The sequence below is a fragment of the Eretmochelys imbricata genome, chromosome 4, assembly GCF_965152235.1.
Source record: "Eretmochelys imbricata isolate rEreImb1 chromosome 4, rEreImb1.hap1, whole genome shotgun sequence".
NCBI lineage: Eukaryota > Metazoa > Chordata > Testudines > Cheloniidae > Eretmochelys > Eretmochelys imbricata.
This window is the reverse complement of record NC_135575.1, coordinates 9290639-9313835: the sequence shown is the minus strand read 5'-3', so window position 1 is coordinate 9313835 and position 23197 is coordinate 9290639.

The following is a 23197-nucleotide window of genomic DNA, read 5'->3' as shown; positions in this document are numbered from 1 at the left end:
TTCAATACAGGAAAAAAACAACCCTTCAACCGCACACATCTGGTTGTCACCTACCATCCCATACAGGGAATCATTAAATAACTACAACCCATTGTGACATTCTATACCTTGGGGGATTGTGCTATAACCCCCATATTCCTCATTTTCATATAATCATGATCTTAGGTATAAAGCAAGCCTTCTAAGATACCGGGGAAAGGGTATGATCTGCTGAAAGTCATTTCTCTATCCACAGATGTGTATCATTAATGCATATGAGGTTATGAGAATTGTGTCGTATGGTTGTCACTAAAACATGCTGTAAATTGGGGGAATCAGCCAGATATTAGCTCCCCAGAGGCAACAGTAAGGAAAGTAACCAGTGTCGGGGCAGGATGTCAAACAACTCATCAACAAAATGAAAAAGTGAGCTGTAGCTCACAAAAGCTTATGCTCAAATAAATTGGTTAGTCTCTAAGGTGCCACTAGTACTCCTTTTCTTTTTGCGAATACAGACTAACATGGCTGCTACTCTGAAACCCATCAACAGTCATTGTCCAGCAAGGGAGCTACAATGCAATGACTCACCTGCATGAGGCCCCACCAGGGGAATTGCTCAGCCTTGCCTGGAGAGACTCAGAAATGCCCCCCAGACATGCCTGGACTTGTGCTCCCCTAGCACATAGACTGAGAGTATAAAACAGACAGAGTGGACACATACTGAGCCCTTTTCCTGCCCCCACCTATGCTGCAAGCAACCAAGACACTAAGAAGAAGACAAGACTCCAACACAGGAGGCTGGCCCATGTTTAAGGAACAAACCTGTATATTAAGGACTGCAATATCCAGTGGAGTGAGAAAAACTGCTTAATCTAGTTGCTGCCTAGTCTCACAGGTTTGAGAGTTTAGACTGCGTGCTTTTCTTTTCTTTTCTTTTGGTAACCACTCCAGCTTCTTATGCTTTGACTTATAATCACTTAAAATCTATCTTTATAGTTAATAAAGCTGTTTGTTTATTCTACCTGAAGCAGTGCGTTTGGTTTGAAGCATGTCAGACACTCTCCTTGAGATAACAAGCCTGGTACATATAAATTTCTTTGTTAAATTGACGAACTTATATAAGCTTGCAGTGTCCAGCAGGCATAATTGGACACTGCAAGATGGAGGTTCCTAGGGTTGTGTCTGGGACTGGAGATATTGGCTAGTGTCATTCAGTTGCAAGTAGCTGGGAGCAGCTTACATGCCAGAGGCTGTGTGTGAACAGTCCAGGAGAGGGGGTTCTCACAGCAGGTTAAGGCTGGCTCCTGGAGTCAAGGATTGGAGTGATCTAGCAGATCATCGATCCATACAACACCAGAAAGGAACGTCAAACCCATATCAATGGGGACACCAAACTGAAAGAAATCTTTCCCAACCTCCCCACTTCTGCCTTTCAAACAACCCCCGATCTCACCAAGTCCATCATCAGAAGCAAGCTCCCCACAAACCAGGACACACCAACTCAAAGCAGCATCAAACCCTGCTAGAACAACAGATGCAAAATCTGAAGACATATCTCTATTGCTACAATGATCAATACACCCTCACAACACACCTTTCAAGATCCATGAGTCCTACACACGCCTAGCACAACATTTGTTGTACCTTATCCAGTGCACTAAATCCCCCAATAAAAACTATGTGGGTGAAACCAGACAATCACTACATTCTTGAATGAATTCACACAGAAAAATAATAAAAGACAAAAATACCCTATCACCTGTGGGCAAACACTTTTCACAACATAATCACTGCATAACTGACCCTCAGTCCTTGTCCTCAAAGGAAACTTGCACAAATGCCTTCAAAAGGCAAGCTTAAATTCATATCTTTGCTAGACACTGAAAAACATGATCTTAATAAAGACACTGGATTTATGGCTTTTTACAACAATCTGTAAACTACTAACCCCTGCCCTCTTTTGGCCTATGACTGCAGAAGTGTTAACAAGCTACTTCACCTTGACTGGTCTCTTAGACTATGTGCTAACTACTTATGCTAAACAATCTGTTCCACCTTGTGTTTAGCTGTGACACTCTGAATACCTTTCCAGGCCAGAAGAAGTATCTCAAAAGCTTGTTTCTTTCACCAGCAGAAGTTGGTCCAATAAAAGATATTACCTCACCCCTCTAGTCTTGCTAAGCAGCCACTAAGCAGACATTTTTATATCAGCAAGTGTGGACAACGTGCATCCAAGAGTTTTAAAAGAGTTAGCTGAGGAGCTTGCTGGACCATGAATGATGATTTTTCAATATGTCTTGAAGCACTGGGAAAATTTCACAAGCCTGGAAGAAAGCTTATGTTGTGCCAATATTTAAAAAGGGTACACAGGCTGACCCACGTAATTATAGGCCTGTTTGACATCAATTCTGGACAAGATAATGGAGTAGCTTATATGAGATGTAATATACGGGAATAAAGAATTAAACTAATTGGATGTATTTTTTGTGATTAGATTACAAGTTTGGTTGATAAAGGTACTAATGTTGATGTAATAGACTTCTGTAAGGCATTTGACTTGGTACTGCATGACATTTTGTTTAGAAAACTAGAAAGCTGTAAAGTTAACATGGCACACATTAAAAAGGATTAAAAGCTGGTTACGTGGCATTGTAAATGGGGAATCGTCAATGAGCAGGTGTGTTTTCAGTGATCTTCTTCAAGGATCAGTTCCTGGCCACACATTAGTTAACCTTTTTATTAATGACCTGGAGGAAAAAATAAAATTATCCCTGATAAAGTTTGCAGATGACACATAAATTGGAGGGTGGCAAAGAATGAAGAGGACAGGTCACTGAATCTGGATCACTTGGTAAGATGGGCACAAGCAAACAGTATGTGTTTTACCATGGTTAATAGAAAAATGTATACCTCTAGGAACAAAGAATGCAGGCCGTACTTATAGAATATTAGAATATCAGGGTTGGAAGGGACCCCTGAAGGTCATCTAGTCCAACCCCCTGCTCGAAGCAGGACCAATTCCCAGTTAAATCATCCCAGCTAGGGCTTTTACTTACAGGATGGAGGATTGATCCTGAGAAGCAGTGACTCTGAAAAAGATTTGGGAGGGGGATCATGGTGGATAATCAGCTGAACATGAGCCCCCACTATGACACTGTGGCCAAAAGAGCTTGTAGCCCAGTGGGCTAGCTTGCCTTTATTATATTTACTGCTCTACATTATATTCAGCAGTAACACAAGAAACCTACAGGTCTGTATTCTGTAAGACATTAGCTTCATAGAATATCAGGGTTGGAAGGGACCTCAGGAGGTCATCTAGTCCAACCCCCTGCTCAAAGCAGGACCAATCCCCAACTAAATCATCCCAGCCAGGGCTTTCTCAAGCCTGACTTTAAAAACTTCTAAGGAAGGAGATTCCACCACCTCCCTAGGTAACACATTCCAGTGCTTCACCACCCTCCTAGTGAAAAAGTTTTTCCTAATATCCAACCTAAACCTCCCCCACTGCAATTTGAGACCATTACTCCTCATTCCGTCATCTGCTACCACTGAGAACAGTCTAGATCCATCCTCTTTGGAACCCCCTTTCAGGTAGTTGAAAGCAGCTATCAAATCCCCTCTCATTCTTCTCTTCTGCAGACTAAACAATCCCAGTTCCCTCAGCCTCTCCTCATAAATCATGTGTTCCAGTCCCCTAATCATTTTTGTTGCCCTCCGCTGGGTGCTTTCCAATTTTTGCACATCCTTTTTGTAGTGTGGGGCCCAAAACTGGACACAGTACTCCAGATGAGGCCTCACAAATGTCAAATAGAGGGGAACGATTACGTCCCTCCATCTGCAAATGCCCCTACTTATACAGCCCAAAATGCCTTTAGCCTTCTTGGCAACAAAGGCACACTGTTGACTCATATCCAGTTTCTCGTCCACTGTAACCCCTAAGTCCTTTTCTGCAGAACTGCTACCCATTTGATCCCTACTCTGTCGTGGTGAATGGGATTCTTCCGTCCTAAGTTGAACCTCATCAGATTTCTTTTGGACCAATCCTCTAATTTGTCTAGTCCCCCTGTATCCCATCCCTACCCTCCAGTGTATCTACCACTCCTCCCAGTTTAGTGTCATCTGCAAACTTGCTGAGGGTGCAATCCACACCATCCTCCAGATCATTTATGAAGATATTGAACAAAACCGGCCCCAGGACCGACCCTTGGGGCACTCCGCTTGATACCGGCTGCCAGCTAGACATGAAGCCATTGATCACTATCCATTGAGCCCGACGATCTAGCCAGCTTTCTATCCACCTTATAGTCCATTCATCCAGCCCATAGTTCTTTAACTTGCTGGCAAGGATACTGTGAGAGACCGTGTCAAAAGCTCTGCTATGATTCAATATCAGGCCCTGATATGATTCTAAATCTATCATTCTACATCAGGCCCTGATCCTCAAAGGTGTTTAGGCACCTAACTCCCACTGATGGTGCTTAAATACCTGTGAGTATTTGCACCTCTGCTTACAGCCTCCTCTTCCCTCTATGTCTGTTCTTCTCCCTCCCGCAACACCCTGTGCCTCTCCCTCCCCTCCCCCCGACACCGTGTCTCTCCCGCCTCCACCCAACTCCCCTCCCCCCGACACCCTGTGCCTCTCCCTCCCCTCCCCAGCTCCCCTTGAGTAGGCCCATTGAGTTCAGTGGGATTGCCTGTAGGGGAAGATGCTATTCTCTATCAGCAAAAGTGGATGGGAACCTGGGAGGCAGTGAGCATGAGATGGTCGAGTTCAGGATCCTGATACAGGGAAGAAAGGAGAGCAGCAGAATACGGACCCTGGACTTCAGAAAAGCAGACTTTGATTCCCTCCGGGAACTGATGGGCAGGATCCCCTGGGAGAATAGCACGAGGGGGAAAGAAATTCAGGAGAGCTGGCTGTATTTTAAAGAATCCTTATTGAGGTTACAAGGACAAACCATCCCGATGTGTAGAAAGAATAGTAAATATGGCAGGCGACCAGCTTGGCTTAACAGTGAAATCCTTGCTGATCTTAAACACAGAAAAGGAGCTTACAAGAAGTGGAAGATTGGACAAATGACCAGGAAGGAGTATAAAAATATTGCTCAGGTATGCAGGAGTGAAATCAGGAAGGCCAAATCACACTTGGAGTTGCAGCTAGCAAGAGATGTTAAGAGTAACAAGAAGGGTTTCTTCAGGTATGTTAGCAACAAGAAGAAAGTCAAGGAAAGTGTCGGCCCCTTACTGAATGAGGGAGGCAACCTAGTGACAGAGGGTGTGGAAAAAACTAATGTACTCAATGCTTTTTTTGCCTCTGTCTTCATGAACAAGGTCATGTACTCGAAGGGGGATCAGAGCTGGGCAGTGGGTTGCGGCGCAGGAGGAGGTCAGGGATGCAGGCTCCAGGCTGCGTTTACCTCAGGAAGCTCCTGGAAGCAGCAGCGTGTCGCCCCTCCGGATCCTACGCAGAGGAGAGGCCAGGCAGCATGGTGAGCTGCCCTGTCCACAGGCGCTGCCCCCGCAGCTCCCATTGGCCACTGCGGAGCTGGGCGCTTGGGGCAGGGGCAGCACACGGAGCCCCTTGGCTGCCCCTACGTGCAGAAGCTGGAGGGGGACATGCCACTGCTTCCGGGAGCCGTGCAGAGCCAAGGCAGGCAGGTAGCCTTCCTTAGCCCCTCTGTGCCACTGACTGGACTTTTAAAGGCTCGGTCAGCAGTGCTGACCGGAACCACCAGGGTCCATTTTTAACCGGGCGTTCTGGTAAAAAAACAGACACCTGGCAACCCTATGGGAGAGGCACAGGGTGTTGGGGGAGGGGAGTTGGGTGGAGGCGGGAGAGACACAGGGTGTTGGGGGGAGAGGAGTAGGGTGGAGGCGGGAGAGACACAGGGTGTTGGGGGAGGGGAGGGAGAGGCACAGGGTGTTGTGGGGAGGGGAGGGAGAGGCACAGGGTGTTGTGGGGAGGGGAGGGAGAGGCACAGGGTGTTGGGGGGAGGGGAGGGAGAAGCACAGGGCATAGAGGGAAGAGGAGGTTGTAAGCAGTATTGTAATGATTCAGTGCCCTTGCAAGACAAGACAGTTGGTAAATGACTGGAATTTAGTATATAGACCAGAACAGGGCTACTTTGGGCTCACTGGGTGCCTGACCTGAAACCCTAGGGTGTGAACTCTGCCCCTCTAGGAATGGGAGGTATGGGAGAAGTGATAAAAGACAGGGGGACCATTGCAATGATTTCACAGGAGGAAGGAGGAGAATGGGCTTGAGGCAAGGGAAGAGAGGGAGACGGAGGATGAGGGAGGGGGTGTTTGTGAAGTGAGGGGTGGGGTAGGAGAGGGCAGGATGAGGGGTTTGTGGGACAAGGGAGCAGTGTTTGGGGAGGGTGGGTTGAGCTTTACAGTGGTAGGAGGGAACTTACACTGTTCGAGGTCTTCAATGGGCTAGTGGTACTTCAAGAGAGAGTCTTTGTTGCCTGTCTAATGACTCCTTCAATGGCAGAGTGTCTCCAGTGGGGGGTCACATTGCCTGAAGCTGAGGTGAGTGGCACATGTCCTTCATCCCTTCAGCTCTGCATCTGGCAGAGCCCCCCCAGATCCATCCAGATCTTGGCGCATCCCCAGGCTTTGGGGAAAGGACTGACCCCCTTTTCCTTTCCCTCCTTCCAAGCCTTCCCTGAGGTTTCCTCAGAGTTCTGCATGGCAGAAAACCTCAGTAACATATCTGACTTCCTCAGGGGCATGAGAACAGAACTAGGCAAGAGACACATAAAAATCACTGCACACAACACACTAACTCCTCTCCCTCCCTCCGGCTGCTGGCAAACCCAGAGCTCTAAGAGAGTTAAACATCCAGCCGGTTAAGGGTATCGCACCTTGGTTTAGGAAGCTAGATGTCACCTTGTTGCTACCTGTGGAGCCATGCTTCCCCATTTAGCTGCACCTGCATTCTTGGGATTTCTTTTTATAACAGGGGAATGCATTTTCTCATTTATTTCCCTCTCCCCTAGCACTGCAGGTTGCATTGTTCCCCCTTGTAGTGCTGTGCTTGTCAAGGCCAACTATAGCCCTGAACTGTTGTCAGCTAAAATGCCTAGGTGCAAAATGTCAATGCTGTTCAGTATGACACATTGTCTCCAGCTGGTATCAACAGCCACTTACAGAATGACCCTTTTATATAAATATATGAATTGTAGCAATGTGCCTCCATTGGGCCACACTTGCAGCTATTTTACATTGCCAACATCCCTGCGTAGTCACTGCGCATCCTGATAAAGAAACAGTATGATTGCTACCCTTTTATCTTCCAGGGAAAATAGTTTTGTTCAATACCATTGATGGCCTCACTGGCTTTAATTATTTTTTCATGCTATTATGCAGCCTTTGAGATATGCTTGCTTCAGAATTTGAAATGCTAACTACTTAAGCAGTATTGTAATGATTCAGACTGCAAGCCAAGACAGTAGTTAAATGACTGAAATTTAGGATATAGCTCTGAAAACTGGGCTAGTTTGGGCTCAGTGAGCGCTTGACGTGAACCCCTAGGTAGTGAACTCTGTCCCTTCACTGAACAAAACTGTGACTGAAACAGAATGATCAAGCATTATGGGAAGTCACATGCTGAAAACCTTTCTATAATGCTAGAATACGAAAGACTATATTTTAATTCTAAGGTACTACGGTTTTACTTTGATCTAGTTGATTTCACTCAAAAGGGGTAAATCTCATTAGCTGAACTGGAGCAGCCAATATATTTTACATATTTTAATGTCTTCACAGAGAAATGCTGGTTGGTATTGAAGCCAGTGATTATGACTGATAATTAGGCAGCAAAAAAAAAAAAAAAAGGCCAATTAATAACGCCAGGTGGGCCAACATTTTGTGGACGCTGATGTTCATAAACCATCCAAAATTTAGACAAATAAGTGTAAGAGCATATGCAGAAATACGTATGCTCGAAAATGCACGTACTATGCAATATATGTGCACTAAGAAGTAAAAGCAATACATTTGGGAAGAATTTTTGAGGTCTGTCATGTGGCAAGCATGTGGGACAAGGTAAGGGTTATTATAGCCCCATGATGCCTGTGCAATCGCCCTTTCGTCTCAGGGTAGTGTAGCCTAGGGGCCAAAGTCAATGTGGCTGCCCTCTCTCAGGGCTGTGTGGCCCAATGGCCAGTGTCAAATATAGCTGCCCTTTCTCTGCAGGTGGCCAGAGTCGATAAGGCTGCCCTCTTTCCGAGGGCTGTGTGGTCTAGTGGCCAATCAGGGTCGATGAAGTAGGGGGACCTGGGCCCTCCCTACTTCACCAGGTCCCAGCCCAGGGCCTTGTCAGTGGCAAGTGTGCTCACCACTAAGTCCCTGGGGATCTGACCGAAACACACTGACTTAATGCCTGGTTCTATAATTGGTCCACTGTCTAGTTCCCCTGAGCCACTTCCTACTGCATCTCCGGGTTCTTTGGCCTGTGCCGCTGCCAGTGGCTCTGACCTCTCTCGGGTGTCTACAGGTACCTGGATATCCACTGGTGTCTCCTAGCCTTTGGCTCCTGTGGTCTGGGGCTTCAGCAGCTCCCTGCAATGTATGTCCTACCTCCTTGGTGGTCAGTCTGAACTGAGCCCAGCTGTTCCCTTTTATACTTGGTTTGCAGCCGGAGCATGCCCAGCAGGGCCGGGTGGGTGTGGCCTCCTCGGCCCATAAGGTGGAGTTAACCCCTGCAGGATCAGTGAGGGGCAAGCATGCCCTGTCACAAGGCCAAACAAAAATGCTACTTACCTGGAATCTCTTCTCACTTTGACAGATGAATGTGCAGCTAGTGCTGACTTGACTTCTGGGTTTATTTGTTTTTATAGTTTCTCACATGAGAAGGGAGTTGGATCCTGGATTTGCAAAACACTACTAGGACCAAGATTTTCACAAATGGGTACCCAGAAGTAGGCTTCTATGGCCACATTTCAGCACCTAAATAAGTGGCCTGTTTTTTTTCCAGATGCACACCCAGCAGCTCCCTTTGAAGCCACTGGGAGCTGCTGGGGGCTCAGCACTTTTGAAAATCAGCCCATTTAAGTGCCTCAGTGTGGACTTAGAAGCCTAACTTTAGGCACCGAGTCTTGAGATTCTTCACCTAGATGACTCAGAACAGCTAAGTGTTCAACACTTTGACCCAGCTTCCACTTTGTTTTTTATCACACACATCCAAAGGAACTCCAGTGGAGTTATTCTAGATTTACACTAGTGTCACTGAAAGGTGATTGTTTTTCCTGTCTAGTTTTATTTATTTTTTCAATTCCTAGGAAAGAGTACACATGACTCACGCCATATGTCAGCAGTCTTCATGGCCAGCATTTCCAATGGCATAGGTTAGGACCCCATGTAGTCACATGTCCTAGACAATCTTCCCTCTGGGAAGCAGTGCCTTTTTGTCATCAATCAGTGAGTCTACCGAAATGGACAGGAAGACCAATGGCAGTAAAGGTAGTATTGAAGCTGACAGAAGTGGTTAATAAGCTAGATCTACTATTAAATAGAAGAGAGGGAGGGAACACGAGAAAGGAAGTGATATAATTCTCTGATAACTTGCTGTCTTAAGCAAAGAAGAGGGAGAGCCCCGCAATAAATCACTTGTGATGTGGAACCAATGAAAATAAATGTATTTTTTTTAGAAAGAGAATACAGGTGTTGTCTAGAATCAGACTGGGGAGGCAACTGGAAACCTGAGAAGCTGCATGTTTGGCTCACACAGAAAACTGAAGGATGATCCTTCAAACCATTGGTCATTCAGGAAGTCCTTACTTACTTCAGTATCTCATTGATATCAATGGCATTGCATACATGCATATGGTTTTGCAGATTGGGCCACAAATCTTATGAAGAATAATGCCAGGATTCTGTCCAACCAGGCTGGAAAGCTTGATGCTACCAAATGCTCCAAAACTCAAAGGAAGTCTTTTGATCCAGCAAGGTGTATTGAGGATTGTATTGGAATTGCAAGTTATCACTTTAAGAGCAGGGATTCCTGGTCCCTCACGCAGACTAAGGGATGTTGTAGTGAAGGGTGCATTCAGTGGCAGTCTAGAAACAGCCAGGCTAACACAAGGTGTAGTGACTTGGGCTCTCTGCCTTAGGGAGCAGCCTGCTTTGTCTCTCTCTGTGTTTTGCTGACTGAGTATTTTAATACTGAATTCTAAGAATATAAGCAGTGTTCTGGTGCAACCTTCCAACAAGAGTACTTGATGTTTTCATCTAACTTCTCTCTGTGTATAGTATGAACATAACAAAGGTGAATTCCCAGGTAAAGCTGACTGTAGACTAAGCTAACTGGATGGCTAGGTACAGGACATTGTTGTGGGTTCCTAAAACGCTGCTGTCCTCTTGCTGATGTTCACTAAATGAAACGTCTCTTTAGCACTCAGGAGGTATTGGGAGTGCTGCTTTAGTGAATCCATAATTCCTTCCATCTGCAAGCATCAAGATAAGAATTGATTTAGCGATTCTCCATTTGATAAATATTTTATTGATTTCTTTTATTTTTATCCTGTTTAATTATAGGACAGTCATTAGAAAATCAGAAATAAGCATTCTAATAAGCCACTGGGCCATCCTCTTTAACCGTACTGAACTGAAGTATTAATTGAGCTTTCCATCTTTGGCAGGGTAAAAGGGGAACATGAGGGAATTACAGGCCAGTATGTTTAATTTCTATGCCCAGTCAATTGCTAGAGCAATTAGCAAAGCAGACATTTTGAAATTATTTAGAGCAAAAAGAGATAACCGGTAACATGGGAAGAAGGGAAAATTACCAGGGGAAAGAGGAGGATGTATAAGAAAATATTAAGGACCTGTAGGAGCAAAGGCAGTAAAAGGGAACAAGGACGTGTACAGGTACATGAGAGGCTGTGGAGATGACTAAACAAAATGTAGTTGTGTATTTAACAGGCAGGAAGAGCAAACAACAGATGTCAGGGAGACAGATGAAATGGCTCATAGCTACTTTGCTGCAGACTTCACTTAAGAAGCAACTCACAGCTTAATGCAATCGTAGTTAATGAGGAAACAGAGAGGTTACCAGGCAGCAAATAGGCTAAAGACGAACTACTGGAAAATATTCAGCTCATCAGACAGCCAGTGAAGTTCAGCCTAGAGTGCTAAAGGGCCCAACAGAATGAATATGGAAACACTGGCTCTCACAGGGGAGAGATGAGGTCCACAGAAGGCTGGAAAAGGGAAAACACGGAGCCTTTTTTTTTGAGAGAGAGAGAGAGAGAGGAAGCACAGAACGAGTGAACTGCACTCATTTCTGCTTAGCATCTGTCATAAATATAAAGGGAAGGGTAAACCCCTTTGAAATCCCTCCTGGCCAGGGGAAAGCTCTTCTCACCTGTAAAGGGTTAAGAAGCTAAAGGTAACCTCGCTGGCACCTGACCAAAATGACCAATGAGGAGACAAGATACTTTCAAAAGCTGGGAGGAGGGAGAGAAACAAATGGTCTGTGTGTCTGTCTATATGCTGGTTTCTGCCGGGGATAGACCAGGAATGGAGTCTTAGAACTTTTAGTAAGTAATCTAGCTAGGTATGTGTTAGATTATGATTTCTTTAAATGGCTGAGAAAAGAATTGTGCTGAATAGAATAACTATTTCTGTCTGTGTATCTTTTTTGTAACTTAAGGTTTTGCCTAGAGGGGTTCTCTATGTTTTTGAATCTAATTACCCTGTAAGATATTTACCATCCTGATTTTACAGGGGGGATTTCTTTATTTCTATTTACTTCTATTTTTATTAAAAGTCTTCTTGTAAGAAAACTGAATGCTTTTTCATTGTTCCCAGATCCAAGGGTTTGGGTCTGTGGTCACCTATGCAAATTGGTGAGGCTTTTTATCCAACATTTCCCAGGAAAGGGGGGGTGCAAGTGTTGGGAGGATTGTTCATTGTTCTTAAGATCCAAGGGTCTGGGTCTGTAGTCACCTAGGCAAATTGGTGAGGCTTTTTACCAAACCTTGTCCAGGAAGTGGGGTGCAAGGTTTTGGGAAGTATTTTGGGGGGAAAGACGCGTCCAAACAGCTCTTCCCCAGTAACCAGTATTAGTTTGGTGGTGGTAGCGGCAAGGACAAAGGGTGGAATATTTTGTACCTTGGGGAAGTTTTGACCTAAGCTGGTAAAGATAAGCTTAGGAGGTTTTTCATGCAGGTCCCCACATCTGTACCCTAGAGTTCAGAGTGGGGGAGGAACCTTGACAGCATCAATACTCAGTACACTTCTAGCACAATTAGAGCCTAATCCAACACCCACAGGTGCAACTGAGTCATTCCATTGAAGGCAGCGCTGCGGTATTGGGTCCTTAACACAGAAGTCGCATTGTAAGCATCCATGGGACAAGAAGGTGACGTAATCGATGAAATGGGTTTGCCAATAACAAATTATGGTGATTTAACCTGAATTATTTTTCTTCGCTAGGATAATAAGCTGAATGGATCAAGGACATGCAGTGGGCCTAGTATATCATTATGACATTTCATTTAGTTCCTTGAGGCATTCTCTTAGGGAAACTACAGAAACACAGATTAGCTAGATCGCTTGTAATATGGATACAAAAACAGGTCAGAGATTAGATATTCAGTATCTGAATCTAAAGCTATTCAGCATACAGGCTTCACTAATTAACTTATGTGGAACCACTTTACCTTTGTCCTTATAAGAATCTCATTTGGTAAGTTTCAGACCATTTCTGCAGGCAATCAAGTCCATACTTTATATACTGCAAGTCTCCAAAAGAAAGCAGTATGGGTTTGCATAGCTGGGGATAGTCTGACCTGTATAAAAGGAGATTCAGTAAGGACCAAGATGATGGAGTAATCAAAGGCACAAATACAGAGCTGAGAACACATGTTGGGAAGTTGAACCCCAAAGGATGGTCTGGGGAATTTGAAGGCAAACTGATTGGTTTAGCAGTGTGACATTGTCCCATACATACCCTACTCAGTACTGGCTAGGACTCCATTGGGGTTCAGTTGTGGACATCACCAACCTAAAAAGAGACAATTGGAGAAGCCAAAAGCTGGTAGGATGATGACCTCTGGGAACAGATGAAGTGAGCGCGGCATACTCAGGCCCAAGGAAGAACGTGCCTTTCATCAGTCCGCACTGTAGTAGCACAGGCATGTCACTGAAGAGTTATTGGGTTTCAAAGAGAGTCCCATTAGATATCCTTGGCCAAAGGGGCAAGGACAGTGCATCATAGATCTTTCTGGACATGGGGAAAATTTCTCATTGTTCTCAACAATGGTGTTGGACTCTTTTGAAAATCAGATCTAACTGATCCATTATCAGTAAAACTAACAAGGAGGGTGCACTGGTCTAGTGGTTATGGCACAGGACTCCTGAATCTGCCGTTGACATGTTTTGAACTTGGGAAGGTCACAACTTTCAGTGCATCAGTTTCCTGAGGGAATGCTGAATTCCTGAACATATGTAAAGTGTTTGGAGTTCATTGGGGAAAGGTTTTATGTAAGTGTCGATATTTGTATAAAATTTTTGACACATAAAGAACTGTGTGTGAATTCAACTAAGAATTCACTGTGGTCACTAGGCTTCATTTAATTTACGTTTCTTTGTTACCCATTTAAAAATCTCAGCATCTGATAAGTGTTTCCACAGTACAGGCTCTGAGAGCACACAGTTATTTCCTAGTCCAATCATATGGGAATGCTGTGTGGCAACACGTGTTGGCAGTCGCAACCCTATAATAATTTCGCAATGGAGCGTGGAAACTGGAAGGGAAAAGCTAACAACAGTTTTCTTTTTAGCTGCTTACCTCCTTTTTACAAGTACATCTCCATACAGAACATACATTTGGGACCTGTATTCCCTGCTACAGTGGGACCTCCCTTTATGGAGGGGGAATCCTTCAAATGTCTAGGCTCACCACAGATTTCATTGCCCACTTTATTATGGTAAGAGCATCCAACATGTGGAACAAATAGCACTGTGAGAGTTGAGCAAATAATTGTGGGGTTTTTTTGTTTGGGTGGGGCAGGACACAAAATCTGGGAAAAGAATTTAAAAATTCAAACTGAAATTGAATTTTTTGGGGTTTTCTCACAAAAATGAAAAACAAAACATATTTTTTGTTTTAGATCAAATAAAATGTTTTGTTTAACCCAAAAACATTTTTTGCTTCATGTTTGGATTTTTTTTAACCATTTTTCTTTGATAAATAAATGTAGCTAAATTTCAAAACAAAATATCATTTTGAAACATGGTCAAAATGAACCACTTTGACTTTAAAAAAATCTTTCTTTTTTGGCTGAAACTATTCACTTAATTCAATTTAATTCACTCGATTCGTGATTAGTTTCAGTGGCTCCAAAATGCATTTTTCAGCCACTTTACTATTTGCTAAAAATAATTCACTGAGCCCTAGTCCCTCACTTTTTTCTCCCCAGAGAACTCATGTGCATGGACTCCGGCAGAAAGAAGCTGGGCCACTATTCTCCTGCTGCAAAGGTGGTGGAAAGCAGGGTGCTAGAGTCCTTACCCCATCCCATTTTATTTAAAATGAAGATTTGAGTTCGGTGCTGGCTCATAAAGCCTTATCTTGTTAATTCTCTCAGGCTAGCCTCTAGTGTGCACTCACTTCTTTATAGCTGGCCATTGAATGTGATGGAAAGGGCCGTGAAACTGAAGGCACCAGCAACAATGTTCTTGGCACATTCTAGCCAGACAAAGTAATAAGCGCAGCAAGAATCAGCTACAGTCAAGGGACTTATTTTCCCCCTACTCCTAGAAGAGGGAAAAAACCCTAAGTTTTAATTGATGTGCCAGGATTATTATTATTAACGTGTAGGGGATTTGTTCAAAATTCCCATTAGTCTTTTGTTGGATCAATTGATGAATGGTCTGGTTGTTATCTCTTGATGCTCTCCCCAAAAGCTTTCTCCAGTGAAACCAATGGTGTTTCAGAGCCATCGAAGTAGGTGAGATCTTTGTTGTAACCATTATACAAGGCCTTCAGAGCATGTTAACATCTTGCTGCATTTGGAAGCAGACATTTAGATTTTCTGCCACGGGGATCCAAATTAAATGCTGAAGTAAATGCCTCAAAGGTAAGTGGCGGGAGACAGGTTGAAAACAGCTTTATTACAGCCATCATTTACCCATGGAGTGTCCTGCTGCGGGTAACAACCTTTTCAGAGTTGTAGGGTAACATGCAGTTGATTACAACTGGCATATGACGATATTGAGTAATCTATATATGTGATGGGCAGCATAATGTTACTCTCTTGGCATTCCTTAGCTTTTCTCGCAGCCATAGAACTGCATATAATAATACATTACCCCCACTGGACACGGACGTGAAGAAAGCTAGTGTTACCACCACCACATATTGGATCACAGAGAGACAACATAAATGCTGCACAGCATGAGGACGAAAATCCTGTCTCTTCCACTCTGCTTAGCAGGGAAAGCTTATTTGTAGGGGGGGACTTCAATTAGACCAAGTAGCAGATCATCAAGCAAAGGCAGATTATCTTGTGTTGGGGATATAATAGGCCTTTTAACTAGTGACTTGGCTTTTGAGAAGTATGTTGTCAGCCAGATCTGTAACTCAGTGATTTGAATGGGCCTATTCAGATTTACACCAGCTGAGGAGTTAGCCTGCATATCAATTGAGCATGATGGTCGCTTCGTGAGTTTTCTGTTTTCTTTTTTAAAAAGCTCTGTCAAAATATCAACCCTTTGCTTCCAGCTCATAATAACTGCACTGTCCTACTGCTTCATCTTTATGGAGTTTTTTTATTGAGGTTTTTAGCTTGGGTGTTTTACATGTGATTGTACAGAGCATTTAAGGAATAGACACAGAAAAGAATATACACAGAGGAAAAGGAAACCAAGCAAACTGCTAGTAGTTAAGAAAATGTTTTGTTGGCAAGTTTTTGGGTAAGAATATCACCAGCTGAAATGTGTACATGAATTATATGACTGATAAGTAGCAGGCACCTGTAACAGCTATTTCAGTTTGGAAACAGAAGGTTTCCAAATTAAAACTAACTTGGCTAGTCTACAATGTTTCCATGTTAAATAGAATATGTCTCCTAGGACAGCGTATACATATTGTTTCATTTATCATCCATATGTTCTTACGACTGGCCAAAAATGAATAGCTTCTATAGATACCTTTTCCTTCCTGTTTTCTGTCTCAGTCTCCAGTGGTGGAGAAACCCATAAGATTTTGTTACATAAAAGCAGGAAGTTCTGACTCTTGATTAGTTAAAGACATTCGCTTGGCAAGTCTGTAGATCCAGCTGTTTGCCTGACCAGAGATCAGCAGTTTGGAAGTAACGTTAACCAAGAAGACTGTATATATAAGTTAGTTTATATCGACTCATTCCAACTGAGTAGTGAAAACAATTATTCACTTCTGATGAACCAATTAGAAGGCAGATGCAAAGTTCCTTCTGATTGGCTCCTCCTCAGAGGTGACTTGATGGTTCTTTTTTCTGAACTTCAGTCATCGTTTCCTGGTTAGTGCAGATGTTTGAAAGAAAAGCCATTTCACTTTATTAACCCATGGCTATTGTGCAACATTTTCCAACCTTGGAATTTCTGAGGAGAATGCTCCGAATGTACATAACAACACACACACTGGGTTCACGTTTTGTTGACTGATCCTCAAACTGTTTATTGTTCCTCCTCAGGGGACTAAATTTCCATGGACGTCTGCAACTGGCACCAGGGGCTGTTCAGACACCAGTACCAAACCTTCAGCTGAATAGGGCAGCCCATTGGATAGCCTAGTACAGCTAGAGTGATGGTTACTGTTCAGACACCAGCACTGCACTGCAAGGCATATGAGCTGCTTTGTACTGACTGAGGCCTCTGGGTTTGTAACTCAAACCCTCTGGGGACCATGTGGTCTCCCCTTTGTCACAGCACCACCTGGGACAAATCATGGGTCCTCCTCTTCCTTTTCAACAGGTGAATATTATCCACTGTAGCCCTAGCTACTCCCCAAACACACACACATGCATCACCCATTCTCTCCCTGTCCACCCCCACAGAGCTGGCATCACAGAGCAATTGAGGGCGGTGAGGAGGAGATAATTACCTCCCTTGTTGCCAGGCTGTGGGAGGAAGTCAATGGCTTTGGAAGAGGTCTCAGATGTGTTTGAACCAGCCCTAACAGCTGCTTATTGTGGCATTGGCTCTGTCCAGACGCTTTGTGCAACATCTTCTGAGCTGTGTACATTACACGTGTTAATCTACACTTACGTTGTATTCTCACTTGGGTTTGGCTTTGGCTTCTAGCTGGCTAGCTACTTTCTGGTCTACAACTGGGTCGAAGACAAGATGAAGACTATAGATGCATGCTGCTCTATCGGGCTATATTGGAAAGAAGAACCAAATGAATGATGACAAGACATGCAGGGAAACAAATACTGTTTTAAACTCCTCAGCTGATATTGGTGGGAGGGAGGAAAAAGGGAGAGGAGGAGAATGGAAAGTAAAATATTTATAAAAGCTCTTGACAGTGTGCTTTTAATTTTTTTCTCTATCATTCCAAATTTTCCTTATCCTACAAATAAAATGTTATATACAGGGAGTGATGCTTGGGTCTGACAGCTTAGAAGAGCACCTTTCCTGACCATGCTAGGAAGCTGTTTTCAGTGATTTTTACCCTTTTCCATATGACACACAATTACACAAAGCCATTTGAGAGTACTGCCTCTGATTCCAATCCTGTAATGACTGCACCCCAGAGCTCCTGAGTAGGTCACAAGGATATCCACATGTGTAGTGATTACTGTATCAGAAGGCCTACAGTGTACTCAGAGTGCATCACATTTTGTCCAAATCTTTGGAGTGGAGCAGTTTTGAAATAGATAACCAGCTAGTGTCAATCAATGGGACCTACATTGATTTCAGCGGTGTTAGGCTGACATATATCAGCTAGGGATCTGGCTCACTGACTGCTGCGGGAGTTTGCAAAACTCTGGTTGTTTTGATCCCAGACCAACTGCTCCTACAGATGAAAATACTATAAACTGACCTAACTTCAATGACGTATTAGGAATGGTCAACAGCTTCCCTGATCACAGAGCTATTGTTAATTTTGTCTCTGCTGATCTCCACTTCAAAGACTCAAAACAACAGTACAGAGGAAATAAAAGTGAGTGCTTCACAAAACAAGGGAAGATTATCTGATTTCAATTTTGTGCCATGGGATGTTCAGCATTCTACACCACAAAGAAGACCCCGAGACTGCATTACACTTCTATGCTTATTAATATCTCATAACATTTCACCCCTGCAATAGTCACTAACCAAAATCGGCATTAAGTGAGGTTAAATAGCTAAAAGCAAATATGAGCTTGCCCCCTTTTCAGTTATTTTTCACGGAGGAGGGACACTAGCAGTGATTGCAGTTCAAGCTTGTGTGCTCTTAGGGTCTCCATAGCCAGTTTTTAGTACGGTAAGATATCTTTTCAGTCCTGTTGCTTGTGGAAGTCTGCAGGGTCTTCTGTTTTGTGTATGCTGTTCTGCGCAGGTGTGTGTGATGCAAAAACACGGTTTGACTGCTCCGTTAAGGATGCACTATTACAATTGCAAAGCTTGGCAGTTGCAATTCAGTTTCCAGTAACAGTACATAGCGGTGCTATTTTTACATAAGCATCTGTACATTACGTTATTTAGGGCCAGATCCTGGCCCCCAGCCCTCCTGCTTTGGACAGTTTAGGCAGCCGCCTGGGGTTTGGCCTGGTGGCATAGGCCCAGCACAGTAAATTCTACACCTCTGCCCCTTCCTGGCTGCAGTTTAGGGAGGCTTTGACAGGAAGAGGGGATGGAGCCATACTACTGCTGCATACTGCTGATCCCCAGCTGCAGAAGAGACATTTAGAAGCCAGTGCTGCCGGATGCTTTTTAGAGACAGCCCTGACAGAGAGGAGGAGAACAGACAGTAAAATATTTATAAAAGCTCTTGACAGCCTCTTTTAATTTTTCCTCTAGAGTTCCAGATTTTCACAATCTCTCTAACGCAAACTGTCCCTGCAGCAGCCTTGATGCCGAACAGGCCGGACAGAGACAATCTGCAGTCAGCCTATAGACAGAAGGGCTTCATAAAACTGCTGAAATCTTAGTGAGTGCCAGCGAGCTGTCACTTCAATTACCTATAGCTTAGCTGGCAACACGCCCACACAAAGAAGTATGTGGAAGTCATTGCTGTCTACACATTGCTTCGCCATCAGAGAAGTTTGGTTGGGAGGGATGGGAAATGGGTGGAGTCTTGGTTCAGTCCTCTAGCATGCAGCTTAGTAGAAAATTACAGGGAGCAAAGGAAACACTGGATCTTTGCGTCACAGCACCTCCTAGGCTATGCCTGGGGAATGCAGCTTACCCACTGCCTGTTGCTCAGGGCTGTCTAAAATCACAAAGTAGACATCATATCATGATTTTCATTCTTCCTCCATTCCCGGCAAAGTAAGCACTCCAGGGAAGGATTGTGAACAAGATTTTTCCAAAAAGGATGTCTGAAGTTAGGCACCTAAATAAGAGGTCTAGTTTCCAAAAGGTGCAGAGCCATCAGCAGCACCACTGAATTCAGCTACCGTTGAAAATCAGGCCACTTATTCAGATACCTAAAAGTGGATTTAGGAACCTAACTTCAGACCAAAATTTTCAAAAAGTGGAAGCGTCCATCCATTTATCCATTTTTTGTTGAAGCCTGAGCCCCTCCTTTTTTTTCTCTTTAAGTGTGATCAAGATATTTTTAGGTGGGAAAGATGTATTTATTTTTTCATTTCCCCGTAAATCAAAAAGGCAGATGACATATTTCAGAGCCTTGGGGAACAAAATTCCTTCCAGTATAGGCAAAGCATACACATTTCAGCCCTCAAAGCTTTCTGTTTTGGAAAGTTCTGAGCATGTTAAAATATAAACGAATTTATAGCTGTAACTATAGCATTCACTGCTGCTGACTGTGCTGTCTCTCTCATAGGCATGCTTGTGTGCACACCCCGCCCTAAACACACACTTCAGTTATTCTTATCTGCTGTGCTTTCCAGATGTTTTCTGTTTTCGAAATATTCTGATAAGCTTTGACTTTCTCACTGCTACATGCAGAAAATTTCAGACTTCAAGGACTAAATTCATGAACTTCAGAGTTCAATTTTATGTACTGCAGATTATGCAGATGACATCAATACATTGTAGCTCAGTTAAAATCGGTACTCATTGACACAGTAGAATCCACTGTCTTGCGACTACAGGTCAGCATACAGTAGCCTTCACCATGCCAGTGTCCAGATGGCTGACACAACATGGGACCATGCCTTAAAGTAAAGGGCAAGAAATAAAACCAAGCGACAAAGGCTTAAAACTGGGCACGTTCAGTCCTGAGAAAAGAAGTCTGAGGGGGGACCTCCTAACAGTTGTCAACTATATTAATGGGCTGTTTCAAAGAGGATGGTGATCAGTTGTTCTCCATGATCACTGGAGGTAGGATTGGATGTAACGGGCTTAATCTGCAGCATGAGAGATACAGGTTAGATATTAGGAAAAACTTGCTAACTCTCAGGGTAGTTAAGCTCTGGAACAGGCTTCCAAGGGAGATTGTGGAATCCCCATCAATGGAGGTTTTTAAGAACAGTTTGGACAAACACCCATCAGGGATGGTCTAGGTTTACTTAGTCCTGCCTAAGTGGTGGGGGAATGAAGGTCCCCTTCCAGCCTAAGTTTCTGTGATTCTGTGAAAACTACATTGGATTAATTTCATTAACATAAATAGCATTTTTATCCCCTCGGTTTTGTGAGTCAACCTTTTTGATGTCTGTATGTTGCAATAAGAATGGATATTGTAATGCAGGATTGGCATGGGATGAAAATAGACCGGTGTAAAATGAAGCGTCTCCTGCACCCAGAGAGTTCAGAAGTGAGGGAAGTTGGAGGAGAGAGCATGGATTGACAAATGTAGGGAAAATAAGAGAGGTGAGGGGAAGGAAGCCTGTTGACTCCTCAGTAAATGGGCAGTGGAATGGATAAGGTAGGGAGACCATGACCGTGCCAACATCACAAGGATAACTTTCACTAGGATACATTGATTCACCAATGTATCAACCATAAAAGAGCTCTTGTTCTACATCAGGCACACCAGTAAACGCCACCTTTATCAGTCACTGGCCTTTTATTATGACAACATTCACTGTGAAAGATCTTACCCTCTGTCTGGATTTAATTCTGCCATGTCCCTCTACAAGCATTTTGGGAGTCTACTGCTGTTGAAGGTTTTGTCCTTCTCAAAAATATATATAATTAAAGTATAGTAGAACATCAGCAGTGTCCACTTGACTCGCTGCACTGAAGTTATGTCCATAGAGAATCTGAAATTGTCTTTGCTTTGCATGCGTAAATCTACAGCATGCCATTTGCCTCAATCACACTGACCCCATAATAATAAAAAGGGCAGCAAGTTTTAGGGCATCAGGCTGACAGCATCAAGACCAAGAGTTACAACCAAGGTTTGTAAGTGTTTCTCACAGTGCTACAAAGACAACTTGTTCCCAATGGCTAGGCATTGAAGTAGAATGCTGCATCTTCTTGAGTGTAAAATCTAGCATCTGCAGCCAGCTCTCTGTGGCTACCTCCTACATTCAAAAATGGGGTTCCCTTCAACACATATTTCCAGTCTGAATAAGTGGCTAGCAGAATTCATCCAGATAACTAGGAGTGTGTGGTGTTGCGTTGTTTGTGATTTCTCAGGGCCAGATTCTAATACCCTTAAATGTTGATTAGTACTTTATTTCAGGAGTAATGCCACTGAAGTCAGGATGGCTGCTTGCAGAATAAAGTACCACTCAAGGTGAGTAACGGATAACAGAATGTGGCCTAAAGTCAATAACTGTGTAGCCAACGTATTTTGTTCTTCAAACGGGGAAAGCATGCAATAATAGAGACATCACCTACCCACCCCAAATCCTTCTTCTCTAACTAAAGTTAGTTGGAGTTTTGCCACTGACTTGCACGGAAGCAGGACCAGACCTTGACAGACCGAGGCACAAAGGCTCTACGAGAATTAGCATCTAAGTCACTTTATATCAGTACTGAGTGTGCCCTGAGGCACTTATTTTTGTTGTCAATCTTCCTGTTCTATTTTGTTGATTTTTCTAAACTGCACATTTTATCTCTGGGAAAGTTATATAATTGTGCTCTAGTAAAAAATGAATTTCGAGGAGAGTTTGGTATTGGAAACAACACATATAAAGGAGACACCCCAGATTAGGAAAGTAATTTATATATGTCTTCCCGGTTAAATACTCGGAGGAACCATCAAGCTCCTGTTAGAAACTGGAGGTCTCTATAAAGTGGCTGAAATTGACCATGGAATAGTTGGGAGGATCCAGTGGTTCTTTTTTAGACAACTTGTTTCTCACTGGTCCACACCATTAAAATATAAAGACCACAAATGGTGGCTAGGGAGACCTAATGTGGACTTGTTTTACTCTTTGCCACGCTACCAATGGATTGTAACATCAGAAGAACTGAAGTACCAAAAAGATATAATGGATATTACAGTGCTAAAAAGGTACAACACATGAAATACTGCACTTAAATTATCTTCATGTCATAGAATCATAGAATCATAGAATCATAGGCTAGTTTATACAGTAGAAACCCACTAGACCTATGCAGTGACCTTCTAAAAAGCAAGTTCACTTCATTTCATCCCTACCCCAAGACAAAGTACACCTAGTTTGATTTTCTATATCCTTCCAGTCAGCCATAGCTATATAATTTTTGTGCTTAAGTTATTCATCTAAGGCTCCCTTCCTTGGCCCCTGCTCACCCGTGGCCTAAAGGAATCAAAACTCTTGCACTGAAGACAGGAAGGGAGAGAAAAATGAAGAGAAAGATTAGTCGTACAGTACATACAGTATCTTCTAAATCTTAATCAGTTGTTTATTGGTTGGCAAACAAGTTTCACTTTTACAACAAATATTAGTAATGAGGTCATTCAACTTTGAGACCATACAAAATGGATCATAAATTAAAAAAAAATTATAATCTGTGCTGCTAATTTACCTCCGGAAAGCCTACATTACTTCAAATCCTGTCAAATAAATAAATTCCCTGTTAGGAAAATAACGAACAGAGGATTTTTTTAATCACTTCAAAATAGTTGGTTTTCAAATTCTTGTTAAAAGACAGTCAAATTTCTTTTTTTTAACCACTGCAG